General features: G+C 41.3%; 1 protein-coding gene across 1 annotated transcript in view; it reads left to right on the plus strand.

Annotated features, from left to right (window-relative positions):
* The window catches only part of SULF2 (sulfatase 2), a gene marked incomplete at its 3' end in the record, with an annotated part of 263555 nt that overhangs the window by 14023 nt on the left and 232101 nt on the right, over positions 1-17431 (plus strand). The window contains exon 2 of the mRNA XM_081916767.1: positions 3676-3750. The remainder of the gene's footprint in view (positions 1-3675; positions 3751-17431) is intronic.

The following is a 17431-nucleotide window of genomic DNA, read 5'->3' on the forward strand; positions in this document are numbered from 1 at the left end:
CTCTCGGGTTCATTTTTGAGCTTCTTCCACCAGACACTAATTAATGGGAAGGCTTTTCATAATGTGGTTCCCAAGTATCCTGTGTACTTTTGTCATTTTGACACTTTCTCTGTTTCATTTACTTGGTCCCTTCATTTGGTCAGTTCTGAACAGGACTCTGGCAGATTTAGAACCATGTGCTTTATTACAGATACCTGATTTTGATTCAGTACTGCACTTTGTGGGCTGCACAGATGAAACCAGAGTATATTAAGTTCCCATTTTGACCTCCATCCCCTCCCATAAGCTACTTCATTTTGTCAATGAGCTTTTTCACACATAGCACCAAAATTCTGTTTGATGCTGTGTGAAAAAGCCTTATGCTGCCTTCCCCCATCTTTAAACCCTCCCCAAGTTTGACCAATTGCTTTTCAACAGAGTGCAATCCAGTGGTGATACCTATTTAGGCATCTTATCTGTTCTCTCTCTCTCTCTCTCTCTCTCTCTCTGTGTGTGTGTGTGTGTGTGTGTGTGTGTGTGATGCTGGGTCCCAAAGTAATATACATAAAGCAGCTTGCCCTAGACAAAAAAAACGAGTAGTTGTGGCACAGGTATAAGCATAGTAACAAGCAGAGGTTGGTCCATTAGGGCAAATGGGTCCCCACCAATCTTAGCCTGCCTTCAGCTAGCTCCCACCTGCCTGTCTTCTTCCTTGTATCCTGTTCCAGGGCTTCCTCTTCCTTAGTCTCAGTGTTGCTCCTTTGCAGAACACAGCCCAGGGAAAGATAGGGACAAAACCAGAATTAGCTGACTCTGCCTGTCATTGGCTCTGGCACTACCTGCTGTTGATCTCTGCCCAACCTGTCCCACTGGGCACCATCTACCACTGATGGTAACTCAGGAAGCTGTCTAAGTCAGACCAGTAATCCATGTAGCTCAGTACTGCCAACATTGAGTGGCAGAAGCTCTGCAGGGTGTCAGACCAGATGGGAACTTTTTTTTTTAGCTCTACTAGGAGATGTCAGGGATTGGACTTGGGGCCTTTTCCAAACTAGGAACATATCATTTTCAGCATGCAGAAATAAGCAAATTGATTTCTTGCATCATCTAATGAGCTTCAGCAGTCCGATAATTAAGTATCATGTTGGTTTAGTTCTTTACATTACTTTTTTTTTTGTCCTTTCCAAGCTGCTGTGAGTTATAGATCTTCTGTTGCTTTTGTCTGTACCTGCCTAGACTTTGCTTCTGGGTAGCATTCTATTTCATGGCAGCACATGCCCTTATTACAGGACACTTGTGTCTTAGAGGGACAAAGAGATGATATACATCTTTCAGTCCCATTTTTTCCTCCAAGAGCATTTTCAGACAAAATTGAACTGCACTAAGTCGGTCATCTATAGGGGTTCTCAAACATTCTGTCCTTAGGCCCCACCTTGGATGACTGTAAATTACTGAGGCTCACTAGTCACAAAATAGCATCAAAGTTTGTCATAATTGACTGCAACCTAATGACATCATTTTATAGTGATATCTAATCCCGCTTTTAGCAATTTCTAGGCATTTCACACAGGGATTTCCTTGTAGCTTGGAGTTTACTTTTCCTCAAGTACAGACTTTGGCTCTGGAAGTACTGTGACTCTGCTTTACTATTTCAATAAGAATTTGCTGATTCAATGCCTCTAAGTGAAGCATCTTAAGGGGAAAGGTATGATGCAAATGTCATCAATTGGCCACTGATGGAAGGAGAATGCTGAACTAGATGGACCCTTCGTTTGATCCAGCAAAGCAGTTTTTATGTTCTTAGCACAAATCTGCTCAGACTAATGAGAGGATTTAGAGTTTGCACACCACAGTTTGTACCTTAATGCAGCTGAAACCTTGTATTTTTAAAAAAGTGGTAATGGTACCCTTTATTGTTTTTCATACATCTCGTCTTTCAAAATCACTTTGGTCCATAGGAAATTGCTCCTCACATTCCCTAAGCATACATGGTTATGTTGGGGACTTCATCAAACTTTACAAGATAACTAATATTTTTAAAACAATGATTTCATGAGAAGTGGTTTACCAGTGTTTCAGTTTATTGTGACCGCTGAGAAAAGGGCAGGCAGTTAGATGAGAACTGTAGAGGGGGCTGATTTTTCCTTAAAGAATTAATCTTTGCAGTCCCACACCCCATATTTCAGTGATTCCTTAGTTGGCTCTGGAACATAGTTCATTCACTGATACTCCCACACAGTTGCTAATCTCATCATTGTCTGGTTCTTTTCTTCTCAAGAGATTCAGAAATTGGTGCTAAGCGTTGGTCTCTGCTTACTCCTGCTGTTGCCCAATTGAATAATCTCTTCCCATGCCTCAGGCAAATAATAGTGATGGATGGCTAAAGCAGGCCACTGAGGGCTACTTTGTACAACTACTGCTGTGCTGTCCTTGTGGCTTAACTGAATTTTATGGTTACCTGAATTTTTCTTCATAAGCACAAAATACAATTTTGCAGTCTGCCTAGTATGGGTTGAGCAGCATGGCGTGCCACCCTGAATATGACACTCTTATTTTTCTTCCCAGATTTTCTTCCCAACACTTGAAGAGAATTGGCCACCTGAGTAATTCATTGGCCATGTTTGCTTATAAGGATAAACCAGATTTTCTCCTTTCTTGTGGTTTAGCTAGTACACACTGCCTTGTCACTGCTCCTTCCTCTCTTGGTGCAAGTGGGAAAAGCAATCCTGGAAGTAGGGGTGGAAGGACCCATCAGTTTTGGTTCTGTCTGTTTCTTCTCTCCTCCCTCCCCCCATATTAAATTCAGTTTTCCATATTTCTGCAGTGATTTGCAATTTCTTTTTAAAATCCTTATGAAAACCCTTCTGTTAGCTTCACTCTGGGTTCTGCACAAGGCAAGGATGGAGGGGAAGTAATGCAGAGAGAGCAGTCACTGAGCATGTGCTGCAGCACACCAGACTTATTCCCCTCTCTCTCCTGCATATGTGTCATCATAAGAGGCAGGGCAGCATGCTGTTTAAAAGGTAAAGGGACCCCTGACAATTGGGTCCAGTCACAGACGACTCTGGGGTTGCGACGCTCATCTCGCTTTATTGGCCGAGGGAGCCGGCGTACAGCTTCCGGGTCATGTGGCCAGCATGACTAAGCCGCTTCTGGTGAACCAGAGCAGTGCACGGAAATGCTGTTTACCTTCCCGCCAGAGCGGTACCTATTTATCTACTTGCACTTTGATGTGCTTTCGAACTGCTAGGTTGGCAGGAAGCATGCTGTTTACAGCCCTGCTAACCTGCCACCCAGGCCACTTGCCACCTCTACCCCACATCCAGGTACTGGGTATTTATTGGAATTGGCTGCAACTTCTTCTGAGTGTGCATTCGACAGCAAACAATGGAATATATGGAAAGGGTGTGTGGCTGCTAACCCTAAGCATGCTCAGCAGGAGGTGAGTTTTCTGCAGACTAAGCACTTCTCAAGTTGGGCTGTAGTTTAGGAATGATTGTTTATATAATACGTCTGAATATTTAGCTTGAAAAGACAAATAGTCCTTAATAGCTTCCAACAAAGCAGGAGCAGCCAGTCTCAAATTGTGGAACATTAGCACAAGCAATGATAGAAGGCAGTACATCAAATGTACGTAGACAAGAGAACCCATCAGACATACTGTACTCTGACAGCTTTCTTTATTTTTATTTTTAGGTCAGTATCTACCAGGTAGCTGCTCTGAGAATAGAAATGGCACGATGAGGTGGATATTGCATGTTTTCCTCCCAAGTAAGTGATATATTGTTTTGAACACACCCCACCCTCCTGTAGGTATGTGCAAAAATATAGCCAATATATTTTTTCACCACAAAGCAGAAATGTTGGAAGTAGGCTATACTTTTATGGTGTGATTAAGGAGATAATGAAACACTCAGTTGCTTTCTAAACTTGTTGGATATTTGCTGCCAGAATTCTGTAGCCTGGGCAAAACATTAGTGTCTCCTACATGATCTTTTAAAAAGCAGATCCTGAAGCTTATTTGTTCTGTAATAGAATGATGCATTGTCTTGACTACATTTCAAATTAAGAAAAATACTTGCATTGGCTCAACTCCACTGCAAATTTATTTGTGCAAGGCCTATTTTTTTTAATAAAGTATTCTAGCAATAAGTGTGCTACTTGTTTATACAGTGGTACCTCTGGTTAAGAACTTAATTCGTTCTGAAGGTCCGTCCTTAAGCTGAAACCTGAGGCGCACTTTCGCTAATGGGGCCTCCCACTGCGCGTGTGCCTCTGGCACACGATTTTCGTTCACATCCTGGGGCAAAGTTCACAACCAGGAGCAGCTACTTCCGGGTTAGAGGAGCTTGTAACCTGAAGCGTTCATAACCAGAAGTAACATTGGATATGGATGTGTTTTCTAAGCAAATTCCTTGTGCTGGTGGCAATTCTAGCAAGGTTTATTTAGATTGCTCCTGCCTTCTGCTTGGGATACTCTTTTTGATCTGTTAAGGCAGTTGACTTTCCCTAAACCCCTTCCAGCCTCTTTGTTCCATTGTTACACATTTAGAAACAAAAGTGAAACCTGTAGTGCACAGTGGTTATTTCCAGGTTTCTGCCCATCATACCCTTTCCAAGGAATTTCCTTCTTCTCCTGGTAAGTTTCTATCCACCCCAAACAGGCACTCAGTGTTCTATGACCACTGAGCATGTTCTGTCCTTACTGACCTATTCTAGGGGATTTCCACCCCCCCCACCACCAATCAGAGTTCCCCTCCCGTTAAAAAAACATACTTCGGCAAATCTTGAATTTCCCACAATCCTGATGATGCCTCCTTCTTGTATGTGGATGGTGTTGGTTTGACTCATTCAGAAAATGAATTTTTACATGAAAATTAAATTGCAGATGATTTCTTTGTGACCCATTTGCAGTAAAACGGTGAGCTCTGAGAATTGAATAATAAGTGTGGCACTTTGGTGTAAATGCATTCTCTTGCAAATATGCTAAACTGAGATCGTATTTCAACCAGTTTCTTTCAGTTAGGCACAGTATGTATTTAGCTGTTTTAGAGAAGGGCCCTGGTTCAGTTACAGAGCACATGCTTTGTATGCAAATAATAATAATAATAATAATAATAATAATAATAATAATAATAATAATAATTTATTTATTATTTATACCCCGCCCATTTGGCTGGGTTTCCCCAGCCACCCTGGGTGGCTTCCAACTGAATATTAAAAACAATACAGCATCAAGCAAAAGGTCCCAGATTCAGTCCCTGGTATCTCCGGGAAGGACTAGGAAAGTTTCCTATCTTGAAAGCTTCTGCCAGTCAGTGCTGTAGACAATAATGAGCTAGATGGAACAATAGTCTAATGGTCCTGTGTATCTCCCGGCCTTACCTGGAGATGCCAGGGATTGGACCTAGGACCTTCTGCATGCAAAGCAGATGCACTAGCATTGAGCTATGGTCCAGGTTTGATGGTTTGCTTCACCTTAAGATACCATTATTACAAAGCCACCAATAAACCATGGTTCAAGGCTGGGCAGCAATCCATGGTTAGTTGGGGGGAAAGAAATAATCATCCGTGATTCAGAAAGAATATTAAGCCAACCCCTTGCTTCTGTAAAGAGGGTTCTCTGGCTGTGTGTGCTGGTACACATTGTGGTTTAATCAAGCTTAGTATGGCATGTGAACATTTTATGCTCCCTGTCTCCAGCACACTCAAGAAAACTGTGCTTTCTGTGTTCTAAAATGTCTCCTCTAAGAATAAAATAGATTAAACCAGATGTTTCAGAACTCCAGTATCCATGTGGGACTACACACACACACACACCACTTTTCATCTCATCTGGTTCTCGAATAAAGACATACAAAATTTAGAACATGAATAAAACATCAGAACAGCATCCATGGTGAAAAGGCTTCCTGAATTAATTTTCTTTTCACCTGGCATCTGGAACTTAGTAGGGACAGTGCCTGCATGCTTTCTAATGGGAGGGAATTCTGCAGTGTTGGGTGCACTACATTGATTGCATGACTCAGTAGCATAAGTTGTGTTTCTGGTCTGTGGGGGACAACTAATAGTGTTTCCCCAAATAATCTCAATGACTGAGCTGGGGTATACCAGGTTAGGCAAGTACCTTCAGCCTAGTTCAGTAGCAGATGGGAAGTCACTTCAGTTCTTTCGATGGTATCATGTGTTGGTGGTAACCAAGTGGAGTGCATTGCAGTAATCCAGTATTGAGGTTACTAGTGCATGGACTACAGTAGTAAGGTATATAAAGTAAGTGGAATCAGGAGAGATGCATTTCCTACTGCAACTCCACCATCTTTGTTAGTATAGTAATAAATCTACTTTTGTCAGCTCAGAGCTAGTCCTGTAATACCAGTAAGGGGAAAGTCTCCTTCCTTGTTCCATTGAAATGATAGCTTGTGTACAGTTAAGAATTCTCCATATTTTAGTTGTACATAGGTATCTGTAGTTGGTTTCTTTCTGGTGATTTTTTTAAGGGTATTTGATCTTTGCAATCAGTTTGAGAGAGAACTCAAGATGAAGATGTTATGCTGAGTGGTTGTTATCCTAAAGAGACTTCCCATCAGTTTGAACAAATAATTTAGGATATTTGGCTTAGTAAAATTAAGCTCTTCTCTCTCTCTCTCTTTTTACCATCAGTTGTTGGATTTTCATTTTTATTTAATAAGCAAGAATTGTTCCATTTAGTGCACAATAAATGACACAGAAATGAGCAGGAAGCAGCTAATGCTGACTAATAGAGAAAGGTTTATAAGTGCACATAGCCCCTCTTAGAGTTCAGATGAATGTGCCAAGACAGATTTTCAGTTGAGACTTAGCACAAACAAATCATCACCCCTAATCCAACAGGAGAATATGTACATGCAAAATGGGCGCTTTATGTGTGTTCCCTGGGCTGGGAAGTCTGATCCAGAAGACTGCATTGGAACAGCTCCAGACAGATTGTTTGCAATCACAGCAATCATTTGTTCAGGAAAGAGAGTGATGCTGTCTGGCAAAATACCAAGAATAAGAGTGCTTGCCTGTATGAATACAGGTGACTATTTTACCAAGTGGTAACTTCGCGGGTCGCGCTTTGGGTAAAACCTCAGTGCCTAGGACTTGCCAATCGCATGGTCGGCGGTTCGAATCCCGGCGGTGGGGTGCGCTCCCGTCGTTCGGTCCCGGCCAACCTAGCAGTTCGAAAGCACCTCCGGGTGCAAATAGATAAATAGGGACCGCTTACCAGTGGGAAGGTAAACGGCGTTCCGTGTGCTTGTCACGCTGGCCACGTGACCCAGAAGTGTCTGCGGACAGCGCTGGCTCCCGGCCTATAGAGTGAGATGAGCGCACAACCCTAGAGTCTGGCAAGACTGGCCCGTACAGGCAGGGGTACCTTTACCTTTAACTTCCCATGAGCTGACTGGCTGTTTGACATTGTCTCTGAACCTGCGTGGGTGACCAGACGACTTCTTGACTAATGGCCTCATCTAGCCAGATGTAGTAAGGAGGACATTACCACATATTAATAGAAGATGTATGATAACGTGGTAATTGTGTTTACTCAGTGTAGTATTCTGCCAAGTAGTAAAGAGAATTTCATTACACTCTTGTGCATGATTAGAAATCTGGGAAACAGTAAAACTGACATTATGATACCATTGACTAAAATTTTGTAGTGTTAGAGAGCACACACCAGGGGTAATTTGGCTATAGTGGTACCTCCTGTTATGAACTTAATTCATTCCAGAGGTCTGTTCTTAACCTGAAACCGTTCTTAACATGAGGTGCGCTTTTGCTAATGGGGCCTCCCAATGCCGCCACACCACTGGTGCACGACTTCCGCTCACATCCCGGAGCAAAGTTCGCTACCAGGAGCATCTACTTCCGGGTTAGCAGAGCTCGTTACCTGAAGCATTTGTAAAGAGGACAGTACGTAACCCGAGTTTCCACTGTATTTATATGGACTCAGATGACTGTTTTACTGTGGCTTAATGCACACCCTTGTAAGAATTTTACCAGTTGGTAAATTGTATTCACACTGAGTCATGTGCCTTAAATAAATTATTATTTACACTGTAATCCCAGCTTTTCTCCTAGGAACTCAGGGTAGTTTGCAATATGTTTTAGAGGCAGCGTCCTCTCGTTATATGGTGGCTGGGCATTTATACCCCAGCTAGGTGGGGTATGAATAAATTATTATTATTATTATTATTATTATTGCATCAAAAACCCTGTGAGGTTGATCAAGCTGAAATAGTGTGAACAGATCATCCGGAGAGCATTCACACCAATATCTCTCCAGTTCTAGTCTGGCACTGTAACTGTTAAATCACAATAGCTTTCAAGTCAAATAAGCAGCCGTTAAGCAGGCAAGGTAGAGCAGGTAGCAGGTAAGAACAGGAATTGGGCTTTATTTAATATTAGCAGAAATCCCAGGAAAGAAATCTGAGGTGTGCGTAATCTTAAGAGTGCAGGTAAGAGAGGAGGGAACTGCAGTGCCATGTGATTTTACCACATAGCTTTGCAAAGAGATCAACCTCAAGAGTCAGTGAGTCTGAACAGCAACCAGCCTTGAGATTTTCATCTTAGACAAGTGAGTTCTATAAAGACATGCTTACACAATTCCCCAGTGCTGCTGAGTTGTGGTGTCAACCTTTCACTACTGTAACAGTTTCCCTCATATAATGATAGCTGGTTTTCCTATTGGGTCTTGGAGCTTGAGAATATTTGTTTGTTTGTTTGTTTGTTTATGCATATGTATCCCATCTTTCCTCCAAAAACATGCTTCTGCCCCTCCCCATTTTATCCTTACAACAACACTGTGAGGCTGAGAGACTGGGCCTGGCGCAAGCTCACTCAAGTGAGTTTCATGTTTGAGTGGGGATTTCAGCACTGGTCTCCCAGTTAGTAGTTCCTTGCATCAGGTGACACACCTCTCCCCAAAGCCTGGCACTTTCTGTCATGAGAGTGAATATTTACCTCTTAAAGCCCATGATAGTATGAGTATCTGGTCATATATCTCATTCCAACCAAAAGACTAGATCAACAATTGCTCTGTGGAGAACATGCTCCTCTCTGTTTCAGGAGACTTGTTCCAAATTGGTTGCTGACAATATCGAAATGTTTAAAGGTCAAGCATTCTCTGGCTAGGTGGAGTCTTTGAAAGCTAGTCTCCTCTGTGCAGAAGTTGTTTTGGTTCTGTGAAGAGGGAAAAGGTTTAGTCCAGAGTCTGTTGCCTTAAATGGGGTTGTGTCAGATTCGTGACTTCTCTTGAAGACAATCCCTTCTTCTGACAAATGGTCCCAATCAATAATAATTCCACTATTTCACAATCTTACACATGCTCTGGTTTTAACTTTCCCCTTTTTGTGGTAAGATGACTTTGCTTTAAGTTCCAGAGTCTTCATCTGAGCATGCTATCTATTTATATCTCTCTGAAGATTATTAAAACAACCAGATATATGAAATGCCCTGGTGCGTGTTCCTGGAATTAATTTTCCTGGAGTGTCGCAAATAACATTTTAAGCAACTTGGATAATGAGGGTGTGTTGTTTTCCCCATTCCACTGGAATGAAAACAGTGATAAATTCAAAGCCTTTGTTTCATGCTAAAGGTTTTACAAGGAATAGTTGTCATTTGGAAGGTAGTGCCAACATGGATTTTTTTGCAGCACTTCTTAAAATTGAATGTTCATAAGTATTTTCATCAGCACTGGCACTAAAAATGCTTTGGAAAAATTGAACCCTGTTTTCCTCCTTCCTGGTTCATGAAACTTGATAGGGATTTGCTTTCAAAAGAAGACAAAGGGAACTCTTAGAAAACAAAGTTACAAACTGACATGGAAATGCAGAGAATTTGAGATTGGAAAAATGTGAAACGGAGAAACTGAAATTGACACATTCTCTTCTCTGTACTTCATAGGACTGGTATCCAAACAAGAGATATAAGCATGTGGTAGAGAACTTTGCACACAGCCATGCCTTTGATCCTTGGTTTTTCCAGCTACGGTTTCCACTGTTGAAGAGGCAGGCAGCTTTTTAAACTGCACAGCAGCTTGTCTAGTTGTGGTTCAAATTGCTGCAGCGAAATTGGAAATGAAAGCTTGGGCTTTCTGCCTCTCTCCCCACCCCTGCCCCTGCCACCGTGTACATACAACCTCTTTTGTATCTTGTTCATTAGATAGGGAGGTTGCAAATAGAGAGACTGTCCTATCAGATTCTGCTTCCTCTGGAAAAACAAAGCTGGCTTCAGATGTGTTCTGATATTTGCATCTGTTCCCTCAATGGGGTGATATCATTAATACAGACGTGCAGATGATACAGCGTTGGAGCTGGATCAAAATGATTTCATACACAATATGGTTCACTGCAAGTTCATTTGAAACATTAGCATTTGGGCTTTGACTAGTGTCTAAACCACTTCACTCTGCTTTGATCTTTTATAACAGTTTTTGTCTGCTTGTAGCTGATTATCTTTTTATTCTGCCACAGAATGGAAGAGGGGTCTGGTGGGGAGGGAGCTAGAACAGTAGCTAGGCACTAAGCTTCCAGAATGGGTTATCCCTTTTTAAAAGAAGCCTAGCTGTTAGACACTTAACCTTAGCAAGAAGAAATGTCTTCTGTGTTAGATAGCTTGTGAAATTCCATATCCAAGCCACATTGTAACACATAAGTATTGCGCAGGTGCCTGGGAGATTGCCTAGCTTTATCTCCAAGGTTGCCTCGGGAAGTTCAGAGAAGATTGGTAGCACTCAGTTTTCCACCAATTGTGTGCACGCCACGCTAGCCTTTTCTGCATCGCTGTAGAAATAAATCAATAAGGAAGGGATTGTCTGTTAGGGCCATATCATTAGCATAATTAATGTTGCATATATTGGCTTAATTGGCATCAGACATAGAGCAGCATTGTGCATCTGCAATATGCAAAGTGCAGATGGTGCTTCTCATACTGATTGCTTTCGGGAACATCACTAGGAAATTGTTTGTAATGACTTAAAATGTGACCAGACCTTGTGACTGTTTTGTTTCTTCACTGGGAAACAGCTCCTGACACACACACCCCACGCAAATAAATAAATAAATAAATAAAAAATGCATTAACAATGGGTTGGATCCAGAGTAACCTGTTAGTTAACTGAAGTTCCATTGATTTCACTGGAAACAAAGTTCAACTAGCTTACTTTGAAACTAATGCCCTTTTGTTCCTCCAGCCTGTTACATGTTACTTTGGTGGGAATCAGTGTTGCCCTTTTGCTCCCCGTCTCACTTGCCAATGGTGCAGTTCAAAACACATTTTGAAGCCAGTACTTACAATGAGAGATCCTTTGTACATTTATAAATAGTTTTTAAGCAGTCCTGCCTTTCTTCAGGGCCACTCAAAATGGCTACTTGTGCTTGGAGTAACAAAGTTCAGTGCAACTGGAAGACAGTACAAACCAGCATTTGATATGACCCCTTTCTATTCAGAAGCAAGCCCTATTGAATCCATTGGTGCTTACTCCCATGTAATAGGTGTTAGGAATGCAGCTTTGCTTAGTCACACTTTTCTTTTATTGAAATCATTGGGACTAAATCATAGTTTAGGGTGTATTCAACTAAGTCACACTCAAGCGCATAGCCACAGATTTCAAGTGATCTAATCTGAGTGTGATTTAGTTGGATACAACTGTATATCTGGATTCAACTTGTGATACTCAGAAACCAATGACTGAACTCGAGATTAGCTAAATCAGCTTGTATTGCGCATGATGTATCTATTACAAACTTGTTTCCTGAGCTAAGAAACTGATGTAGTGCATGCATGTTCATATTGCAGCCAATTCACCTGGAAATAATCAAAAGATGCTTTGGGCACTCCCTTCGTGGTTTGCTCAATTTGCATCTTGTACTCTTGGCACCACTACATATTCCAAAAGGTTTGGATCTTCACATTATGAGGAAGTGTAAATTTAATTCAAGACTCCAAAAAGGGTGGCATGGAATTTCACTGGCATCAAAATATATAATTTCATTTGGAAATGTCTCAACTCACTCAACTGTTCCACATATGGCTTGGTTTCCCTCCTCTGCAAGATGATGAGGAACCATTAGTGAGAATTAGTGAAATGACATTCATCTGACATGACTTGGTTTCGAGAAACCCATGCTGGGTCTAAGTATTCACAGCATCCTTTTCTAAGTGCTCACAGACTGACTACAGGCAACAACTGATTAATGCATGTCTGAAAGACATGGGATTGAGCACGCACACATTGCACTAAACTCAGAAGTGACCTGAAAAGTCACTCAACACATCACAAAAAGGGTGGAATGGGGGTGGGGGTGGAACAGGGCAGGATGGGTGGGGCAACCTTATATGTGCACGGGGTCTAGAAATGGAACCCCCACACAAAATGGTTGTCACCTGTATTTCATTATGTGTTCTATGACCTTTCCTAGCTTTGACATAAAACTAACCAGTTGGTAGTTAACCTGGGTCTTCTCCCCATCCCCTCCCTTTTGAAGATGGGCAAAACTGCCTTGGTGGTCCCTTTGTGATCACAGGAAAGTTTTAAATAGAAGCTGCCATTTGTATCCTTCATGAATCATGCATTCATCTCTCTCTCTCTCTCTCTCTGTATGTGTGTTACATTATTAATCTCTTTTCTGAGTAATTCAAGTGCTGCCACTAAATGCAAAACTAAAGTCAGCTTTTAAAATACCATGGTCTTTTCCTCTTCTCTCTTTCCCTGATATAAGCAGAAATAAAACTACTAGTTCATGTGCATATAAAGAATTATTTCCTAAGATCCAAACAAATTAATAATAATAATATTTAGCATGATGAAATAAAGCTAGCAGCATGACTTCACTGCTGTTAGGTAAAAAATATTTTCTAGAATTGCTGCCGACATAGCAAGTATTTTATCTTCAGATTAATGATCAAAGTTTTTTTTTTTTTTTACTTGGCATATAGTATCGCTTAGGGGTAGCTGTTCTGGAAGGCACAAAATAGGCTGCAGTCCTTACACATGTATCACAATGCTTACTGCACTTGCACAGCCAACAGGAAGGATGTTAATAAGATAAAAAATAAAATTCTGGAAGGATCTTATTTGGAGTGTTTCTGTATGACCAGTCACAACATTATCAGTAATGGTCATCACTATTGGGATATGGGGAAAGTGAGGGGCTTCCTGTGTTTTTGGACTACAATGCCCATCATCCCTGGCCCCTGGTCATGCTGGCTGAGGCTGATGGGATTGTAATCAAACAACACCTGAGGGCCCACGGTCACTCCTTCATAATGCCCTCTCCAAATCTGATCTGGAATCCCAGAACAGATTTTGGGGATGCACAAGGGGAGAAGAGTCTTGTTGCAGAAATCCTTTTGCTGATGGGCTGGTTACTTAGCACTACATTGGATGCAAGCCATATTACTCTTCCAGGTGAGCAGTTGCCCTTTCCAACCGAAACCCTCTCAGGCCTGATTTCACTCATTTACGTTCTTCAGCTGATCTCGAACATTTCGATGGCTCACAGGTGAATAGCCTACACTTGAAAGCATCGTGTCTGGGTTGATATGAAATGTTGGACTATGAAATTTGATCTGCAGCACCTGACGTTCCAGTAACCACATGATGAATATCAATGGATGAACTGAACTTTCTTTATATCCTTTCCACATAATCAGGGTGTCGCAACCACATTTTATCCTGGCATGATAAAATGAGTTGTCCTGGGACAGCAGAAATGAGAAGAGGCACACTCTGGCCCTTACTGCCTGTCCAAGGGACAACGGACAATAGGAGGTTCAGCCTCTGGGAAGAACACTACAGCAAGGGGAAGATCATTGAGATAGAGACGGAGTAGCTGCAGGGAGTGTGTCTTGCCTTCCAGAAAGAACTTTGCCCAAATTGGCCATTGTCCTAGGAGTATAAAAGCAAAAGGAGCAATGACCTGGCAACTGCTAGCAACCAGATGAACAAGACCTTTGATCAGTTCTTTGCATTGCTTTGATGTATTGAAAACTGCTTTGGAGATCATTTGGTCAAAAGGCATGGTGTGAATTGGGTCAGGGTGAGGTGGTCCACCAGATGTTGCTTGGTTCTAACTACTGTCTTTTCTGCCCGTTGCCCATGACTGCTGGGGCTGGTGAGAGTTGGGAGTCCAATAACTACTGGTGCAGGGCATATGTTCCCCACCCCCTAATACAATGCATTTTTGCATGTTATATATCTTCATTCTTATGCACATTCCCCCCCCCCAAAATGATTTTTATGTGAACATTGGTTGGATAACTACATTACAAAATTCAGATAAGTGTGGTTTTTTTTTCAAGGGATTGTTGTGCTTCAGAACACAAACACACACACACACACACACAGAGAGAGAGGGGGGGGGAAAGTGTGAATTCGATAGATTCGGCTTTAAATGTGTCCTGAATTGAATTTCTCCTCCAGCCCTAGCTGTGATTAATATAACCTGTAGGTACAATAACACTGATTTACATTGACATGTAGTTCAAAACACACTGAAGTGCTGTAATGTGAAAATCATGATTGTAGTAGTAAATTATTTACATGAAAATAAATATAATAAAGCACTTAAAACCAAGCCCAGTACAAGTAATTTGGTGTGGATATATAGCTTAGTGGTGATAAGGCCTTTTGCATGCAAAACTCTTGGGTTCCATCCCTGCCATCTCTAGGTTGGGCAAAGGAAAGGCCCTGGAGAGCTACTTCCAGTCAGTGTAGAAAATGCTATGCTCCTGTGATTGAATTTTCGATTCAGTCATTCATGCAAATGTTCAAATCTTCAGCCACAAACTTAAGAGCAGTTGTACATCAGATTAACAAAATGCAGCACACAAATATGTGAGATCCCACGAGATCCCCTAAGACCAAGTCTTTCCTTCAAAGAAAGCTGAATATTGCATTTTGCCCTGTTCTCTGGTTCCCAATCGTAAGACAAGGAAGAAACAAAAGAGGGAAAAGGTTATGAATATAGTTCAGTTGTATGCTTCATTTAGAGAGTATGGGGAAAGCCATAAATCATGTTACCCAAAAATGGCACTTTTTTCTTTTTCTCTCAGTGTATAAATAAAATAAGAAACAATTAAGAATAATAAAATAAGGGGAAATTGTTGCTTTTACTTCAAGAAGGGAGTAAAAAAAGAGTGGTGGGGACAGACTTCCAGATACCCTGAATGACTAGAGTTCATGAGTGCAGATGTTTGACAAATGAAAAATCTAATGCCTAATAAGAGTGAAGAAACGAACAAAAAGATAAAGTACAAGGGGTCTAGTTAATTCAGAATGTAAAAGCTGGAGTTTAAATTTAAAAGGCAAAATAATCTGAACACAGTCAAATAAATTATAGTGAGAACATAAATAAAGTCATATGCAAGACAAATAATGTTTGTGTGGGGAGAATTCTTAAGAGAAATCAATGGTTTGCTGAAGATGTAGGAAGGCCAGCAAACAAACCAGTAATCTAGAGATCCTAAAAATTTGCTTGTTCATGTTCAAGATTAAAAACGTCTGTGGTCAATTTAGCCTTCCCACTGCATAAGTAAAAATTAATGAGTAAATCCTTACATTTCGGAAGGTGAGGAAAGTAACGTGCAGTAGAAGACCCGTTTGAGATCATTTGCAGCCAGGGATTGTTGGACTTGTAGTAAAGCCCCATGATTCCTGGCAGCAAAAAACACTTTCTCGGTTATTTTCAGCTGAGGAGAACCTCCACAGGATACCCCAAGTTAGCACAGTAGCCTTTCACTGTCAACCTTACCTTAGAAAAGCAGGTGATGGTTTAGGGAGATGTAACAGGGAAAGTGGGGAGTGGCAAGCAGCAGCTAAATTGAGCATTTTGATTGTGCTTGTTGAACACTTGGAGAGGTGGAAACCCAACTTTAGATGTATGGCTTTGGGAAGAAGCATTGTGGGAGTGTGGTATGACTCCCGATTTGAATTGGGCCAAACTTAAATGGGGGTTTAGGTCTTTACCCAGCTAAGATTTGAGCTGCCTTATCGGAGAGGGGGTGCATTTTAAGCTCTTCCCCTCTTCAATATCTGCCCATTCAGTAACGTTAAGGAAAAGAAGAGGGGATGTTAAGTACAGAGTGTGTATAGTTGAAGCTTTATTGCCAGCTAGTACATGCACACTGAAACCATTAGTCTTAAAACTTTTAGTGTATTTGGGGGCCTAACCTCCTAATATGCGGCTCTTTGGGGGAAAATATTTTGCTGCGGATATCTACTTATCCCTTTCCATTGTCCTCTTCAATATTTTTGGCAAATGAATTATTTATTGTAAAAAATCAAACAATGTTCCCCAAGTAACATTTCTCAGCTGGGCCCCTGATTAATCAATGTGTCTATAAAACTATAATTAGCGACAATAAAAAAGGATTTAGCATTGTAATTTTCATTAATTTTGTTCTCTTGAAGAGCATTCCTATCCCTGAAATTTAGACTGAACATTTATATTGGCAAAATCTAGTATGGTATGCATGTGCTAGATGCAACACCCAATGCTGTTGAGCTGTGGTGTCAACCCTTTGCTACGGTAACAGTTTTCCTCATATATTGATAACTGGTTTTCCTATTGGGCCTTGGAGCTTGAGAATATTTATTTATTTGTTTATTTATGCATATGTATCCCATATTTCCTCCAAAGACATGCTTCTGCCCCTCCCCATTTTATCCTCACAACAACCCTATGAGGCTAAGAAACTGGGCCTGGCACAAGGTCACCCAAGTGAGTTTCATGTTTGAGTGGGGATTTCAGCACTGGTCTCCCAGGTTCTAGTCCAGAACTCTTAAGTGCTATCACACACTGACGTATTCACTGTGTTGAACAGAGGCCCTGTGAATTGGTCGGGAACCATCTTATGCTGTACAATTGTTGGGCCTCAGTTTAGAACTGGATGGTCCCTTGTTTGGGAGTCTAATGCAAAACTGTGTTATGAAGGTAATTTTTTAAAAGAGTGTTGAGCTGAGATTCACAGTTGGTATTTACCAGGAGCCACTGGTGGTTTTCAGGGACAAAACGCCAATCTAGCCAGTTTCTCTTCTTTTGATATTAAAGAAAATATCCTTAGTCCAAAGATTATGGGTACGTACAAATATGCCTGATTTCTCTATAGGGTTGAGATAAGAAGAAATGAGTTCTGCTAATTTCTACTGAGCACAGGGCGGGTTAACTGGCCAGCCGGCCCATGCAAGAAAAAGACAGAGGACTTTGGTGCTCAAACAAACTTTTTTTGCATTGACTAAGCAAGACATAGAAAAGCTGAGCTCATCATACCTCAGAAAAACAACAACCTCTACCAAATCCTGTGTGTAGATTATTCTGGCAATGACTCATGAGATGTGGTTTGCTAAAGGCTACCATTATCCACTGCTGAGTTCCAGTGCTTGGGAAACGCAGCTCAGCACCCTCTCTGGATGACATTGCAAAGCAATGGT

Source organism: Podarcis melisellensis, assembly GCF_964234715.1.
Source record: "Podarcis melisellensis genome assembly, chromosome: 6".
NCBI lineage: Eukaryota > Metazoa > Chordata > Lepidosauria > Squamata > Lacertidae > Podarcis > Podarcis melisellensis.